Source organism: Balaenoptera ricei, chromosome 5 (assembly GCF_028023285.1).
Source record: "Balaenoptera ricei isolate mBalRic1 chromosome 5, mBalRic1.hap2, whole genome shotgun sequence".
NCBI lineage: Eukaryota > Metazoa > Chordata > Mammalia > Artiodactyla > Balaenopteridae > Balaenoptera > Balaenoptera ricei.
The window spans coordinates 119,293,133-119,311,734 of record NC_082643.1 but is presented as its reverse complement, the minus strand read 5'-3'; the positions used below and the strand labels follow the sequence as shown (position 1 = coordinate 119,311,734).

Sequence of the window (18,602 nt, the reverse complement as noted above, 5' to 3'; positions counted from 1 at the left end):
GCCACAATCTTATCTCTGAAACGACACCTATCATTAGGCAGATATAATGACATCAATGGCAAGTCTACATCAGGTCACCTGCTGTCAGGGCAGGAGTTTGGATCTAAAGTGAATGGAAGGAGGGAAGGATGATCGGCCCTTCTGTGTTTTGTGTTACTGGAACCAAAATGAGGTGGAGGAGGGTGATGACTAAGCCCCCTAATCAAACACCGATGTTGGAGAACAAAACAACAAGATATTATGTCAATTCTAGCCTGCCCTTGCCTGCTAGAGCCTGGGACAAACGATCATTTAAAAAGTTGTCTAATAGAGGGAAACGCTCAGCTTCCCTCCTTGTATAATTTCATTCCACTCCTTCAACAAGCCCATCTGCTGTCGTGTGTCCTCCATGCTCAGGCACACTGCTGGATTCCGAGGACTTAGAAGCAACGGCTCAGCCTCTTCTTTGGGGAGCTCTCAGTCTGTGGTTTGTATTGTCAGGAACCTGCGACCCTAAGGACTCATGCTGACAGGGCACCAAAAGCCATCGGAGAAAGGTGACCTGTTCTAATTCACTGTCAGGTTAAGTGACAGTCATCCTACTTTGCTAATGAGTTTCTTTTATGTAGTGAATAATGGGTCTCTTCCCACCCACGGTCCTAGGAGTGTAGAGTAAAGGATTCTGTGTGTGACTGCGCCCTAACTTTGGGGAGCTTTGAACAGCTGCCCTCTCGGCGCCGCTTCAGGGACTCTCAGCAGACGGAAGTGCCTCCAGCCCCCTTCCCCGGGCAGGCGCGCGCGGGCGGGGAGCGGCGCGGCTGGGCGAGCGGGGGCCGCGGAGCGCGTCGGAGCGAGCGCACGAGTCCCCGGCGCCGCCCGCGCTCCCGGATCCGCGAGGCGCCCTCCGGCCGCGGCCGCGGGGACCCGGGCGCACGAGGGGAAGGGCCGCCCCCGCCCGGCTCCCGGCACCACGTCGCCCCCGAGCGCCGCCGGGACGGCGGGGCCGCCGCGAGGAGCCGCGGAGGCCGAGGACCCGGGAAGGAGGATCCCCGGACGCCCGCAGCCCGAGGGAACCACCAGGGACCGGGCGGTCCTCGGCGACTTGGAATGAGGACTGCAGAGGCGGCGCGCACGGTCAGGGCAAGTTTCTCGCGGTTTGAAAAGGAGTCCTGAAACTGACACTCATTTTATTTAACCAGCTTTTCCTCTCCTGTTTTAAACAAGTTTATTTAAGCAACAAAAAGGGAGTCTCTTGGTGACTATCGGGCTCCAAATATAATCCTGAAAGTTTTTGCTTGCTGTGGTTGTTTACATGTGCCTGCCTGTTAGCCTGTTGATGTTTCGCTACTCTGAACGCTGACATTTAAACTATTCTTAAAGGCACATTACAACTCGGCTGCTGCGTTTGGGAGTGCTGTTATTTTCCAATTCTGTCTTCATATAGTTGTACCCAGTGGGTCCTTTGGAAATGGTTTTTGCATGTGACACTTCTTAGGGGCCCTTCAGCAGGTTGACAGCCTTTTGATGGCTAATATTAGTAAGGTGTCAAATAACAGGAATGTACCTGTCAGGGCTGGTGGTGCTACCCCTGTGAAGCCTTTTTCCTAAGCTGATGGGAGTGGATTCTGCAATGCTTGGTTCGCATATCCTGTTTCTTAAAACTTTCTTCAGCTCTTTTGCCTTCGTTCAGTAAGTGTAACTATTTGTGTGCACCGTACACTAATAATGCCTCAGTCTTAGAAAAATGAACTCTATTTTCTCTTAAAGTTAGTCAATCAAAGACATTCAGGGTTGAGATGGCATCTAATTCTGTTCTATTAGGTGCAATAAAAACTTTTAAGTAGGTTTTATAAAAAAGGAACTGCTTCTTCTTACTCTGATTTTTAAAGCCTGTCTTTGTAATAAGAGGATCTTCCCCTTAAAATTGTGTAAGATTGCAGTCAATTGGTAATTGTTAACTTTTCCTTTACTAGCTGGGTAGATAGTATGAAAAGTTTTCATTTCTTCCTAGTTTCTATATACAAATCAATACAAAATAAATACACATAAAAATAAATACAATTATAAATGCAAATAAATAAAAAGTAGGGTGCATTGAAATGGGACCGCATATTCCATTTAATGTGTCAAGCCAAGATAATGTCTCAAAGTACATTTTTCTTATCCTCTGTCTTAAAAAGTTTCTAGAGGTGGGAGTTTTCTTGGTTATACTGCAGGCAAACTTGCTTCTGGTTTGCCTACCACAGCAGAGTTAATAAACAACACAATTTCACACATTTCTTCTCCAAGCAAAACATGTTCTGTACTGGAGTATAATATTACTAAGTTACTTTCAGCAATTTTATGTAAAGTATTTTGAGACCTCCAAATAAACATTTTTACATTCTTATAGTTAGTTTTGTGAAAGATAGGTATTTGTCAAGAGCTAATTAATAGATTTTAATTATTGGAAAGCACCTGATGTTCTTTAGTTATTAATAAACATATTCCAGATGGCATTCTTTTTTTTCTTTCACATTGTTTATGCAACTAACTCCACGATGATTTCGTTTTACTTAGGATTTTATTTTTTTTCATAAACTATGCCAGGCATAGTTTCAGGCATTGGAGGAACCAAAAAGATAGATTACATTGACAAATAAGTGTGCCTCCTTGCTGATGTTGCAGAACTTTGCAATCAACACTTTGCAAAACTTTGCAGAGTGTGCTTTGTGTTACATAAATTTGGTTTTATCTCTGATTATGTGATTTGGCTTGTGATTCCAGAAAATAATTAGTACCTCTAGGTTTTCTTAAACAGCTTTTTTTAAAACAGCAGAAAATTTTTCCTTGGTTAAGGTTTGAGGATGGAGAAGAAAAAAACATGTGTATATATTTAATAAGTAAGTAAATATATATACTAAATATATACTTAAATATAATATATTGACTATATATGTATATAGATATAGATATATAGTAAGTAGATGTATATACAAAATTCTGGAAATTCCAGAATAGAAAATTTAGATACTCAAGTGAAATTCAGTGAAAGGTACATCCTACATCTAATAGGCCTGATACATGGTTCTAGTAGTCAGTACCATTCACAGTGTTGATATTGCCACCCAAGTTTGAAGTGCATGGGATTGATGGAAGTGTCCGTTCATTGAAAGTGGTTTGACTTAAAGACTACCCTAGTGGCTGAACTCCTATTTGTGGATTTTAGTGATGGCTTTTTATTCACTTATGCAACAGATGTTCACTGGGCTGCTGTCATGTAAAACTGTTATATCATGCCCTGACACACTGTTTGTTACGTTATTTACTATTTAAGAGCATAGAGAGGTAAACGTGACTTCTTTTTTAAAAATTTTTATTTTATATTGGAGTATAGTTAACAATGTTGCGTTAGTTTCAGGTGTATAGCAAAGTGATTCAGTTATACATATATATGTATCTAGTCTTTTTCAAATTCTTTTCCCATTTAGGTTATTACAGAGTATTGAGCAGAGTTCCCTGTGCTATACAACAGGTCCTTGTTGGTTTATAGAAGCTTTCCACAGTACACAGATAATCAGACAACTACATAATTAACTAAGTAGCTGAAGTACGTGCTACAGAGGGAAAGTAATGCTTGATGGGAGAGTATGTAGCAGGGAGAAGTGACTGATCTGGGCAATCGGGGCATATTTTCTGAGGCAGGAACATTTAAACTTAAAGCCAGAGGACTGAGAAGGTGAAGCCAAACAAAGTGTAGGAGAACATGTCTAGACAAAGGAAGTGGCTGTAATAACACCCTGAGGCAGAAAAGATGGGCTTATTTGGGGAATTGAAAAAGGACCCCTTTGCCTGGAACTTAGTAGAGCATGCATCAAATAATCATAGTCATCTTGAGACAAGCTGAGGAGGGGGGCAAAATGCCCTATAAGACAGGGGAAGGGATTCAGTTAGCAAGTACAATATGATAATTGTGGGAAAGATACAAAGGAAATATGAAATGACCACATGTTATGACTGGGTCTTACCAAGTTTGGAAGGTCAGAGAAGGATTCACAGGGGAGTTGTGTGGAAGAGCATAATTTTTCACATGTACCTGCTCTCTTAATGAGAGTGAAGGGCGCTTGAGGGGCCAAGACCTTTGCCTCTACCTGCTGCTACAGCACCATCGCCTACAGAAGAAGAAGTGACAGCAGCTGATCAGTCTGTGTTGAAATTTTCAGAGCTAAGAAGACAGAGAAGAAATGAGAAGTAGCTGTCACAGGACCAGGTCTCAGTAGGGACAGTATTTTGGGGGAGTCTACATCAAAGACTAAACGGGGCCACGGCAAAGTACAGTTGAATAAAATAATTGTAGAAAGTCTTGATTTTAGGCAAATCTTAATGTATCTATTTAAATACATTGGACCAAATCTTACCTTCAGTTATACTGGTATATGTTTAACCAGCTACTCTCAAGAAAACAGGGAAAAAAACAAAAATAAAAACCCAGTTTTAAACATTCACCAATCTCTATGGTGTAAATATTCCCACCTTGGTATTCCAGTCTACCAATGTAATGTCACTGAATGTGGATTTGGGAAATGATGGGAATTATTTCTTTCTCTCTCTCTCTCTCTTTCTTCTCTTTATTGAAATAATTGACATCAACATTATATTGACAATCATTTCTCTTGAACTTCAGTGTACCACTGCATTACCTTTAGCTTCAGAAGTAGACATGGAGTGTTAACTAAAAAAATTTATGATTCAGTATTTTACATCTTCTAAAAGGAAAGAATGCCCTCAGTGGTTTCCTGATATCATTCGCAAATGTTGAGAGCAAATACATCTCTGTGTAATCACAGGTAATCCACCAGTGACATGCCTTTCACTTCTTTTTTTTTTTTTTTAATTTATTTTTATTTATTTATTTTTGACTGTGTTGGGTATTTGTTTCTGTGCGAGGGCTTTCTCTAGTTGCGGCAAGCGGGGGCCCCTCTTCATGGCGGTGCGTGGGCCTCTCACTATTGCGGCCTCTCTTGTTGCGGAGCACAGGCTCCAGACGCGCAGGCTCAGTAGTTGTGGCTCACGGGCCTAGTTGCTCCGCGGCATGTGGAATCTTCCCAGACCAGGGCTCGAACCCGTGTCCCCTGCATTGGCAGGCAGATTCTCAACCACTGCGCCACCAGGGAAGCCCTACTTCTGACATTAAGGAACAAACTGTGAAATGCTGGCATCTGAAATGTAAAGTGTTGCAGTACATTTTATATTTGGTGAAAAACACTTCACAAAGACATTAAAAAGCTATAATTGTAATACAGGCATAGAAAGATGTGAGATATACCCTGCAGTTATAACCTATGATTTTACTCTAGTAAGTTACATAATATTAAAAGTGCAATACCATTAACTATCATTCATAGGAAGAAACTTCAGTTTCAATTAGATCTTCCCTTACCTCAGGTTATTTGTATTTGCTTAAATTACACGTAGCTGGGTAGATACAGAGCTATGACATAGCAGTGTCCCTCATATCCATTCCATCCCTTCCCCACATTCTCTGTTTCCATATCTAAATCCTATCCTCCTTCAAGGCTCTGTCTAAATCCTCCCTCTTCCTGGAACATCACACTAACTGCCCTGGTTGCAGTGGTCTTTTTCTTCTCTTATCCCATGACAGCTGTTTATCTCTCCCATCATCACTTTTGCTTTGTAACTGAAAATCCTTTATAGAATTAAATGGCTACATGCACACACACGCACACGCACACACGTACACGTACATATATTCATACACATACACCTATACATATACATTGTGTACATATGTACACACATATGTGCACACACGTGTATATATGTATATGTCCATGGATACATGTATTAAATACATTTAATATATACATTAAATATTTGTTCAATAAGTCAACTGAAATATATCATTTAAAGGTAAATAATATGGGCTTCCCTGGTGGCGCAGTGGTTGAGAGTCTGCCTGCCAATGCAGGGGACACGGGTTCGAGCCCTGGTCTGGGAAGATCCCACATGCCGCGGAGCAACTAGGCCCGTGAGCCACAACTACTGAGCCTGAGCGTCTGGAGCCTCTGCTCCGCAACAAGAGAGGCCGCGACAGTGAGAGGCCCACGCACCGCGATGAGGAGTGGCCCCCACTCGCCACAACTGGAGAAAGCCCTCACACAGAAACGAAGACCCAACACAGCCAAAAATAAACATAATAAATAAATAATAAATAAAAATTAAAAAAAAAAAAGGTAAATAATATAATTATATTCACTGAGATATTGAGACATTACATTTGTCTCAGTTACCTCTTGCTGCATAACAAACATTTCTAAAACTTAGGGGCTTGGGCAACATCATCTGAATCTCTCTCATGGTTCTGTTGATGAATTGGGATCCACTGGGTAGTTCTCTTCCTGATCTCACTTGGGCAGTCAGGTGGGCCCGGGGCTGGGTCAGTGGGATTGCTGGGCTGCTGCCCCCCTCCACGTAATCTTAGGGCCTCTCCTCCCCACAGCAGATCTCTGAGTGTTCTCTGCAGCCAGACAGCTAAACTGCTTATATGGAACATGGAAGCCACGCACCCTTCTTAAGGTTTAGCCAGGAAGTGTCAGTGTCACTTCCTCCACCTTTTATGGTTTAAACAGATATAGGGCCAGCTTTGATTCCCAGATTTCTTGACTAGGGAAGTGACAAAGAATTTGTGGCCATCTTTAATTCACCACAATATTCTTCACTAATAATTCTATGGGTGAAACTGAAGAGAATTTTAGAGCCAAAGGTTTCCTGGAAATGATTTAATCAAATCCCACCATTTACAAGTGAGGGTACTGAAGAAAGGTTTGAGGAGGCAGAGATGGGTCAAATGACCGTGGTTTAAAAGTTTTACATTTCATAGCACTTATCAAACTGCCTGGCCTTAAGTACGTTAATCTGGGTCCTTAGATAAGCAGAAATCAAAATGGGATTAAACTGTTCAGGAAATTCATTAGGGGAAGAACCAGTGAGAATTGGGGAAGGGGGATAAGAAAGGTTGAGAGAGCCATCCAGTCTCTATGCAGCTCTGATCTTGAGTGAAGGACAGGGAAAGAAGGAAAGAGTTTGTTGGAAGAACCCTTGGTGCAGTACTAAGAAAAGGTCAGCAAAGCTTCGGGGAATCCGCAGGGAGCCCTTAAACCAAAATCATCACCAGAAGACCCCTGAGTCTCCCAGGAATGGGAGTATCCCCGCCGTGTGTAGTCACTGGCTGGGAGCAGCCTGTGGGAAGTGTGGCCCCCAAACAAACACGATGACGTCTTGCAGAGCTCAGCGACTGGGGCTATCAGGCCATTATGCTCCATGCAGTTGAAGATAGGAGAGATGTATTCTCATGGCCAACACAGTAGATGATCTAGAAACACTTGATAACATAGAGATTCACTAATATGAGCATACAAGATTCCAGTATCTTTTCCTTTAAGAAGCATCAAATTACTTACTTGTTAGAAACTTGCCTTAATTTTTAAGTCACTAAAACTTGAAAGGGATTTTAAATTATAGTATAACAGGATAGTTCATGTTATTTTAACTATTTCTGGTAGGTAAAAATATTTCAAATACATTTCACACAAAATCATGCTTTCCCCCCAAAACATAAATGGAATACTATAGACAATGATTCTAATAAATATTTTATTAGGCATATATACCAACCTTGTGGTCTGTAACCAGAGTTCATTTTGTCTCAGGAAGTGCTTAATTTTTCACAGCCACAAGAATATCTTGATATAAAAGAAACATAAATGTATGTATTCACATTTCTAAGACAATAAATTAGATTCTGGAACCCTATTTGCAAACTGACCACAAGTTTGTTTCTCTAGCGAATTCAAAATGTAGATGTACTGACTGACAAAAGACATTGTACATAAAAGTTTTCAGAAAAAAAGGTCTGTTGTTTTAAGTGAGGCACTTAATGAAATATTTCTAAACTTTCTGGACTGTTCGGTAGGCAAGATCAACTATAAATTGCTTAGCTAAGCTTTACATGATGCCTATGTGGATGATAAAATGGCGGTGGATTGTGCCGATACAATCTCTATATTAGTTACGGAATTTGGTGCTCAGCTTATTGAGACGAAGGAAACTCCTTGTAGGTCAATCCAAAGTCTTTTCAATAGTGGATATTGAGACACTTAACAAGGGGCCAGTCTCCACTCTGTTCAATGGTTGTGTTCTCAGACGACCTTCCCACCAGAGACGTTTTTTCCTTCCACCCTCTTCCATGTCCACATCCAGATCAAGGAGAAGGAAAGGGTTTTCCTACTCACCAAAAGCAGTTCATCTCCTGATAGTCTGCCACTTCTGCAAGTGGACAGCCAGAATTCATCTTTTTTTCAAGTCAAAACTTTGGTTTTGAAATCAATTAGATTTCAGTATCAATTAAAATGGCTCCAGGAAAGGGGGAACTTCCAAAAATTAAAGGCTAAATTACATAAATATATATTTCAGTGTTTATGAGATCATCTGAGTATATGTAAATCTGGATCCTTGGGACCCAGATATTTTAAATAACCACATGTAGAACATTTGTGGATGTCATTGGATTCCACAAACCAATGACAAGAACTTAACACAGCTTACAGTTGAAAGCTTTCCCTTTTTCCACTTACGGGGATCTTGCTGTAGCAGATGGTTGTTTACTCTCATTCTCTGTTGCTCCTTGTGACCAAATCTTCTATGTTTGATGATAGTACCTTACTTGAATAGTTTTTCTTAGATGAATCATTATCCAATCATGAACTAATCAATAAATAGTATTTCCCAAAGTAAAGACCCCAGAAAACCCTTCTCTCCCATCTCTACAGTTATCTTGTTTGCTACTATCACACACATGGGGCTTTATAATGGAATTCAGTGAGTCTTTTTTGTCAACAACTTGATTTTTGGTTGGAAAAGAACATCTTCATAGATGTCATTTCTCTTTCAGGGAAGTAGCTGGCAATCTTTGGATAGGTCCATTGTTGTGGATATTGATGATGTCCCTCTGAAGGGACAGAGGAAGCAATGATGATCACCGGTCATGTTACGGTAGGTGTCTGTTACCTCAAAATTTCGAATCTTACTTCACTTCTCTGCCTCAGATCAAACTAATATGTACCTCTCCCTTAATTATGAAAAATGAAGGAAGTATCAAAGCATGTGTGCCATGATCTTAAAACTGTTCTCTGTGTGGATCCACAATTACAAAGTGGACACCATTTTTAAGAAATGCCTTTGAAGAAACTACTATTAATCATGTTACTAGTCTAATTAGCTTAACTATGAAATCAAGATCAGTACATCTTGATAATAATTATTTAAATAGTTTTTATGAATGAAAATTTGTACATATGGCAAATTCAGAATTTTTTTGGAAAGCCATTATACTATTTATTTCTGTTATATTATTTTAGAACTCTGAAAGTTATCTTAAGTAAGGAGAGGTATGCACACAAAAACCATTCATACACATATAAACATGAAGATTTAAATTTACTATCCAAATTTATGGAACACTCTTAGGTACACATATGAAGACCATTGTGCTGTGTTTAAATTATATTTTATTTCTCCTTGTGTAAAACTGCATGTATATAAATGATTATTTAAAGATGTTTAATCTTTTGAATGCATTGTATTGCATAGGACTCGTGGTTTTATTATTAATAAAATATAAATAAAATTTATTTATATATAAAGCTACAGTTATTTCAGTTTTCATTCAAATCACTGGATGATCTTATCTCTTTTACATTATACACTGATTACTCACAAATGCAGGCAGAGATATTTGATTCCTAATCTTTATTCTGTAGAGCTTTGTCGATTTTGGAGAATATCTAGGATCAAATTGGGGAGCAAAATTATGTCTTGCTAAAGATGCATTCTTTTCTCTAGGTATGAAATATCTCCCAAATATCAGTGATGTGAACTCTTTCGTTAAATAAGTTGAGAATACACTAAATGTTACCACCTGAGTGTGTGAAGACTGAAAACAACAAAAACACTCCATATACTCTGCAATATTTTAGTCTGTGTCCTTTAACATAATAGAAAATAATTAATAATGAAGTTATATTCATTTTTGTTTAGTTATTTTTGAAGTCCAGTACTGTATATGCAGCTGAAGAAAAGGTTCAAATGCATTACATGCTGGAAAGAACAGAATATACATAATCTTTCGGCCCCAAATTTCCATTTCAAACTATTGTGTTGAAAACTTTAAAATTTTTTATTCATATGCTATTATTTACTGAAATTTTAGAATATGGTATCTTGGCCATTAATGAGTTTTTATGCAAATGCAGTTTTATTCAAAGTAGGCAGTGCCTTTTTGCTCTTGAGGTGAGGCCCTTTCCTAAGAGTATGCAGTGGGAAAAGCCTACCAAACACACTCAGGAGGAATTGAATTAGTGTAACTTACTTTATCACCTGCTCACCATTAGGTAGAAATACATTTTCTAAATTATATGAAGACTGAAAAGATCTGTTTTGAATTACTTGAGATTTGATCTAATTCTTAACTAATTTTATTAATTGAAAGAATTCTAATTATTTGATCTAATTCTAAATAGCATGTTAGATTGTACCTCAGAAAACTAATTCCGTGGACCGGGAGCCTCCAAGGATGGTTGGGATCTTCACAGTCCTGAGTCTCCAAAGTTTAACTTTTCAGCAGTTGTTATTGCCATTCCATGTGCCAGACACAGAGGTGATTAACATGATACAATCATTAGTAGATGTGACTCCCATTTAAAGAGCTTATTGAGGGAGATGGATTGATGGGTAGATGAAAAATAGATAAAAAGATCAATAGATTGCATGTGTCATAATAAAGATATACTTCAGTTTTATTTAAGCACAAAAGATTTTGGGAGCAGAGTATGCTGTGGAAAGATCAGTGTAATTTTTGCTGTGTTCTAGAAACTATACGTATGAAGGACAGAATTTGAATACAAGATTACAGTAATATGATGAGTCGGCAACCTGTCACAGAGATTCAGACAAAGATAACTTCTTAAAACTAAAAGAGGGGCAGTAGGAGTGGAGAGTGAAGAAAAGCTAAGAAAAATTTGGGTGGTGACATTGGAAGACCACGTTGGTGATTGTGTGAATAGTGTTTGTAATATTTTGATGTTTGACTGCAAACAGCTTTTAAGCCTCACACCTGACTCTTCTTGTGCCTCTCACGTGGGCGCGATGATAAGGAAGCCCAGGTGTTCCCCCTTTAGCACGTGATTCAAACTATCCAGTCACCTGCCTTCCTATGGGAATCCTCATGCAGGCCCGCCCCCTGACCACAATAAAAACCCCAAGCCAGTCTGCTTTCCTTGCTCCGTGAAGCTGTTTTCCGGCCTGCTTATGACTGCTCTGCTCATCCCAGAGACCTCACTTATGTAAGTTATAAATCTTTCTTTTCATACTTTCTTGGGGTGTGTGTGTCATCTATCTCCATATTCAAACCAACTTTTGGGTGGAGGTTTGTCCAGTTTTTACATAGTGGCCTGGCTACAAAATTGTTGCAGAGACTTTAAGCGAGAAACTTCCAGATTTTTACTGTAGGTTACTAGATATTGATGCTTTGTTTGATTCTCCAAAAAAAAAAAAAAAAGTAAAGAATAGTGGAAGGGACTGGATCATAATGAAGCTCATTAGAGGTCATAATTTTTCACTTTTTATGCCTATTGAATTGAAGGTTCCTGTTTAGATGTGTACTTGCTTAGTCTATTTTTGGCTTAGGAAATCAAGAAAATATAGAAGTCAAGATCATTTTAATATAAGGGATAGTTGAAAACATGAGAAAGTTCAAAGTCAGCCAGGAAAAGTGTTTTTTTTTGTACTAAAAGAAGAGAATTATTCATAATTCATACAGTTTAGCTTTTTAAAATATTTTTTCTTCATGGAAATAAGAGTGAAAGCAAATCACTCATTTTTACCTATTAAGTTGGAATGAAAACGCTATTCAGCATTAAAAGAACTAATCTTAGCAACAGATGAGTTCTCTCATTTTATATATCTGTATAGCATTTCTCAAGTTTTTTTGTTAGATGTTTTAAGTTTAGGATAACTCCAGAACTAAACCAGCAGCTTCTCATAGTTTCAGAAGCTGACCTCTACAGCATATCTGGTAATTATAAATATTCTTTGGCACTTAAAATGTCTTAATAGTATGGATTATGCAGAAGTAAATATTGGTTTCCTCAGAAATCCATGTAAAGATGCACCAATTGTTAAATACAGTAAGAAAAAATAAAATCATTGAGGACTGTGTCTTGATTTAGGTCAGACTGCGTGCTTATTTCACCAAACCATATTACAAGGTGGAAAAAACACAATAAGGAGGGTAAAACTTTCTCACCTGACACTGCATTGCTGCGTAAGACTAAATACATTTGAAATACAGAGCCCTTCTCCGTGTTGAGTGAATCTCTGCTCAGCTTATTTGGTTCTTCTTTATTCTTTCAGTCACTTATAAGTGTTTGGTTTTAATTACCTTTTTTTAGCGTTTCTATATCTGAGCACATCATCTTTAGATAGTATTATATGCTGTTTATTTGATTAACTCAATATCGTGCTCTGATTAACCTATTCAGATGGATGGGTAATTAAATTTCTTTGGGCAGTAAGGTCATTTCAGTAAACCAGGGAAGCACAAAGCAATCTAAAACATATTTTTGTTTAATTAGTTACTCATGATGAATATTTTGTAAAACTATGAAAATGTAAAATTGAATGGTATACCTGGGTAAAAAATGTATTTTTAAAGTTCCCATCAATTATAAAAATATTTAGATAATAAAATCTTTTATAATTAAATGATAAAAGAACACTTTTCCCATATTTAATGTTAACCCTCATATTTCTTTTTACTTACATGAAAAAGTCTTGAAGTTCAGAGAATTAGACTACCTATTCTTCCCTCTCCCCATAAAATTGCCGTTTAACTTTCATAAATCCATTGCCTCTATTTTTTAAATCTGAAATATTAATCACTTTTTACAAATATGTATATAGAAATTAAGCCAGTTGATTGTTTTTGATTAGATCAGTGTTCCAATCTTTCACTATGCAATTCCAGGTGAAAAGTATTTCTGCCACTAAAGCAGTCCATATCTAAGCCAATACTCATTTTGGTAAATAAAAGAGGTACTTGAGTTCAATTACTAAGACAGTGTTTCTGTTACTCAGAATAAATGAACAGAGTTAGTACACCAGTTGCTCTGGTTTGGAGCTGGCACGTGTGTCTTGTCTGAATTTTAAAATATTCTGAAAACAACTTTAGAAAACATCCTATACTTTAAAATCACCTGGCAATGTATTCCATCATAATGGATACAGATAAGGAAAATGTGGTTTACATACAATGTATCAGCTTTACATACAATGTATCAGCTTTATTCTGGCTAGTCTCTCCTGAGAGAGGCCTTACTGAGGAGAACAGCGTGCCCTGGTGTATTTCAAAGGATTGGGTACCCTTGGCATTTTTAACTGGGTTGCCCACACTGGCCAACAGCAATTTGTCAATTCCAATTCAGGTTTTCCTACCCTAGTGATTACCTCCAGGAGCTCCACCAGGTTCTCACAATGAACATTAGAGAAAATTCCCCTTGTGCTTCCAGCAGAAGGGTAAAAGAAACCATTTTGAAATACACCAGACCACTCTGGTCTTAGCAAGACCTGCCCTCAGAAACTAATTTACCAGACCTTAACCTGCTGGGGTACTGTCAGAGTCTAACTGATCTGGGAAAGGAATATACCCAACCCCAGCCCACTCCAGCCATGTTGTCCCATCTAAGGAGGGTGTGGGGGTGGGGGGGAAACCTACAAAAACCGCTTAGATCTCACAGTCCAGAGGCATAGGCTCAATAAAAGACTGAGATGTAATCACACTTTTATGTGTGAAATAAATGATCTAAGGGTTGGGAGGAAGGAATTAAGATTATTTGTTACTAAAAAATACTTGTACTACCTGTGAATTAGTATCCTGTAATTTGGAAGTGGACTTGGATTAGTTGTAAATGTATATTGCAAACTCAAGGGTGAACACTGAAAGTGTTTTTCTTTCTTTTTTTTTTTTTAATGACTAATATGCTAAGAAATAGGGAATGGAATCATAAAATACTCAAAACCACAAAAGCAAGAATAAAGTCAAATACAAAGAATGAGGACAACAAATAGAAAACAGTAATGAATATGGTAGATATAGTTGGATTAATACCACTTTTTTTTTTTTAACATCTTTATTGGAGTATAACTGCTTTACAATGGTGTGTTAGTTTCTGCTTTATAACAAAGTGAATCAGCTATACGTACACATATATCCCCATATCTCCCCCCTCTTGCGTCTCCCTCCCACCCTCCCTATCCCACTCCTCTAGGTGGTCACAAAGCACCTAGCTGATCTCCCTGTGCTATGTGACTGCTTCCCACTAGCTATCTATTTTACATTTGGTAGTGTATGTATACCAATCACTTTTAATGCACCAATAAAAACGGTTTTCAGTATGGATCAAAAAACACATGTCAAATATGTAGTCTACAATAAGCCCACTTTAAATATAAAGACACATGTAGATTAAAAGTAAATGGATGGAGAAAAATATACAATGCTAACACTAATCAAAAGAAAGCAGGACTAGCTATATTAATTTCAGACAGAACAGACTTCAAAGCAAGAAAATTTATGAGGAATAATATCACATTAGCCAAAGGGTACATTTCTCCTAGAACACATAACAATTCTCAATGTGTTTGCACCTAACAGAGCTCTAACTACATGAGTCAAAAACTGATAGAACTGCAGAGAGAAAGAGATGAGTCTACTAGTAGAGCTGGAGATTTCAACACCCCTCTCTCAGAAATAGATCCAGCAAGCAGAAAATCTGTGAGGATATAGTTGAACTCAATACCATCAATCAATTGGATATAATTAACATCTATAGACCAACAACAGCAAAATACACATTCTGGCATATAGACATCCATTTTGTTTTATTCCTTTAGGCTCTTTTTTCTTTATTGGCTCCTTCACTATCTGGTAATGACCAATCCTATTCTCAAATGCAAAAGTGAGGTACTAAAATGCTTATTGTAATGTTGTTGTGTTTTGTATAATTTCTTGTGGATTTGTTCTGGGATAAAAAGTTATCAGGCATTTCTATTCAGATTTTTCTCATACTCCCTGCCCTGGGAGAATAAAATAAATAAAAGAATTGGATGCTTGAGCTTAATTTCAAAACCTACATGTTATTTGTAATAGACAAATTCTATTAGTCTAAAGTTTTTTTTAATTTGTATAACTGAGAAAATGAGAATATGTGACTATTGTACTTCACAGGGGTTTGTGAGCATCACTTGTTCTTAAACTTTAATGTCTTTTGCCAATAATCCTACCATATACCCTGTGGCTTCCCGTACCTCATCAGAACCTTACTCAAATATCTTCCAGTGACCCTTCCCAGACTACTATTTACAATTGCAGCTTCATTTTTTTTTCTCCATAGCGTTTCTCACTTTTAAACATGCCATGTACCTGTTATGTTTTTGTCCTCTGATTAGGATATAAACTTTATAAATATAAGAATTTTCGTCATTTACACATTGTTGCAACCTAAAGCTGTAGTGGACATGTAGACATTCATTGACTATGTGAATAATAATAGAAGACATTAATAGTAGCCAACTTTACTGAGCAGTTAATTCATATTAGGGACTCTACTAAACATATATATTGTACTATAATGTAAACAAAATTAAATTGACTGAAGGAAACAATGAGAATTTTCAACTTTATTGATAAAACATTAATACATTTATAAATATTTCAGAAACGTACTAAAACTCCAAAAAAATCTAGATTTCTAAATGAAATTATCTATTACTTGAAATATACCAATATAATTTGAGTCAATATTTATTGTACATTTTGATTATAAAATTCATCTTTATCCTAGTTGTGTTTATGTACCTATTAGCCACGCAAATGCATATCTAATTATATCTTGATACAATCAGGAATATTTTATCTATGCATAAATTCTTTCCCTTCACATTTGTAATAAACATTGTCAATATTAAATATTTTCTCAAACTTATATTTTAATGGTTATTTATAGCTATAATGTATTTACTAATATTTCCTATTCCTACATATTTTGTAATTATTAATCTAATTGCCACATAATACTACATGTGAAATCCATATGAAGCTATATATACTCATCTCTAGAAAAAGATCCCATTTTATTTCAATATGAATAATTTTATACATAACTTATCAGGATATCTTTATTTCTATAGAATGCTAAAGTTATTTAGAGTTATTCATATAAAACCTCATGTTTTGGGGGGCTCAAAAAGGAAATTAGTGGATAGGGAGTTAACTATTTTTTTATTCTGCCTTTAGTGACTACACTTTATAATTTCATTTTCTTGGTAGAAAAATCAACAGGTGTAGTAGGTTTTACAGTTTTAAAAATGTATATCTTAATCTTTTCGTTTCCTCTACAAGCCTCAATTTTCCCTCTCCCACTCTCCCATTATTGGTATTTCACTTTTTCTGAGATGGTCCATGTTGACCAAATAAAGAAATACCAGATTGTTCTTCAGTGCAGAGATTGAGAAATGGCAGACAGTGTCTAGGGAACTCATGCCACTAGCTGGGAGACTTGAGCATGCCACATAAACTACTCAGAATATTATGTACTTTTTTCCACTGTCTCCAATCCTTAGTTCCTACTTTGTATTGAGTCTCATGCAGTAATGTTAATATCCTGGGGATCCCAGACACTTTGTTTCCTGTGGCACCAAAGTGAGTGCCAGGATCAATGGAATTTACCTGCTTCAGCAGTGTTTTAGAAAAGCTCTTTTCTCTTCCTCCACACTTTTATCTCAGAATCTTAGAGGAGATGTGCATTTACTACATCCTTTATGCAAAACTGTGTGCCCTTGTTCTTTTATTCTTCACTCTATGAAATAGCATTCTCTTTCAGGCTCCCTTGGTGTAGATAAATATACAATTTTGATTTACTTAGAATTTGGGCTCATGGCTGCTTGGTTACCCAGTCTCTTGAGAGTGTGATCCCAAGAAGGGCAAAGATGTCATGCAAATAAACATCACTCATTATGCCAAATACAGTAGCAGGTTAATGGAGCTAATGGATTTAAAAAGTATTATTTAGTATTTGCCATCAGGAGATACCTCATTATCACTAAACTATCACACACACAAAAATGGTTGCATTAGAAGCTTGTACCTACTCTTCCTTGGTTCAACAGTTTCGTGTATAGTTCAGAAAAACAAGATAATTTGCAATAAAATATATGAAGAGTATTCTGATATGGAAAATGTTTTATCTACTTCCCTTGTTTAAAATACTGCCCAAGGGTGAATAGTATAGTTATTGATGTTGGACTGAAGATTTGAATGTATAAAAGTACTACAGGGATGATTTTCCTACAGAATAATATTACATAGTTCTGTGCATTACTCTGTAGTTCCTGTGCATCACTGTTTGACATGGAGCAATTGACTTTATATAGCAAATAATGTTATCTGGTTACTTCCACTGCTTTATAATCAACACCATCAAAGTTATATCTTATGAATTTAATGTTTCAGACTTTAATGGGCTATCTTCTTGATCTTTATAATTTCAACTTTAAAACTATTCTAGGTTATTACTATCTTTACTAAGCTATCATATTTGAGAATTTTAAAGAACTTTGAGACTATATGTATGCAAGTACACAATATCCATGTTTGTTCATGCCATTTTAGATTTTTTTGCTGTTTTTATTTACATAGGTACAGATATTAATAAAACAAAACCCCATAATTAGGTCAAGATGCAAATTGGTATGATGCAAAGTCAAAATATTACACATACATATTTATATGAGGCTTGAGGCATAACTTAAGATATGTGTAGGAAATAAGGAAATATTTACTTCCTCAACAATTCAAAAAATAGAATGTGGTATTTACAAAAGGAAAAAAACACCTGCCTAAAACAACTTGTGTCCAGATCATAAAACCCTATAAATATCATTCTGTGTCCTCTCCCTTCTGAGGCACTATGAAGAACGTCAGAGTGGAGTCCTATAGTTTCTATACATTTTGGCTTGCCTGATCAACATATTATTCTAGTGCTCATTTTGTGGACATGGCTGTCAGCAAACCTGGAGGCCCCAGTGAGATCCAGTCATGACCTTCTCCCCACTCTAGACTCAAGACCCTTGACTTGAACCAGGCAATTTCTCTGTGCTGATCTAGCCTTGTGCCCAGGGGTCTGTCCAACTCTGACAATGAAGTAAATTTGTTCGTTATGCTATCGATCCTCCTTACTTATTGTTGTGAGTTCATAACAAAACTTATAGGATGGTGAGAATAGATCTATTGAATTCATCTCTTTAGCCAGCCTGAGAGCTGATAAATTCTGAAGGCCTCATCACAGTGGTAACTGGTTGGAATAAATTTACCTGAATCATCTTTCAAAAACCTAATGAGAACTTTATTCCTTTCTTGTTTTGTCCATGAGAGCCAGATCTCCTCTGCAAAACTTCTGTGAATCAGGAATTGCCCATCTTCAATATATTCAGTCTCTGATGACTGGGTACTA

At 37.2% G+C, this 18,602-nt stretch overlaps 1 long non-coding RNA gene across 1 annotated transcript in view; it reads left to right on the top strand.

Moving 5' to 3' along the window:
• The first annotated feature begins 1,026 nt into the window (after nucleotides 1-1,026).
• Nucleotides 1,027-18,602, top strand: part of LOC132366634 (uncharacterized) — a 159,509-nt gene continuing 141,933 nt past the window's right edge. The window contains exons 1-2 of the long non-coding RNA XR_009503480.1: nucleotides 1,027-1,113; nucleotides 8,930-9,030. This is a non-coding gene — a long non-coding RNA (uncharacterized LOC132366634). The remainder of the gene's footprint in view (nucleotides 1,114-8,929; nucleotides 9,031-18,602) is intronic.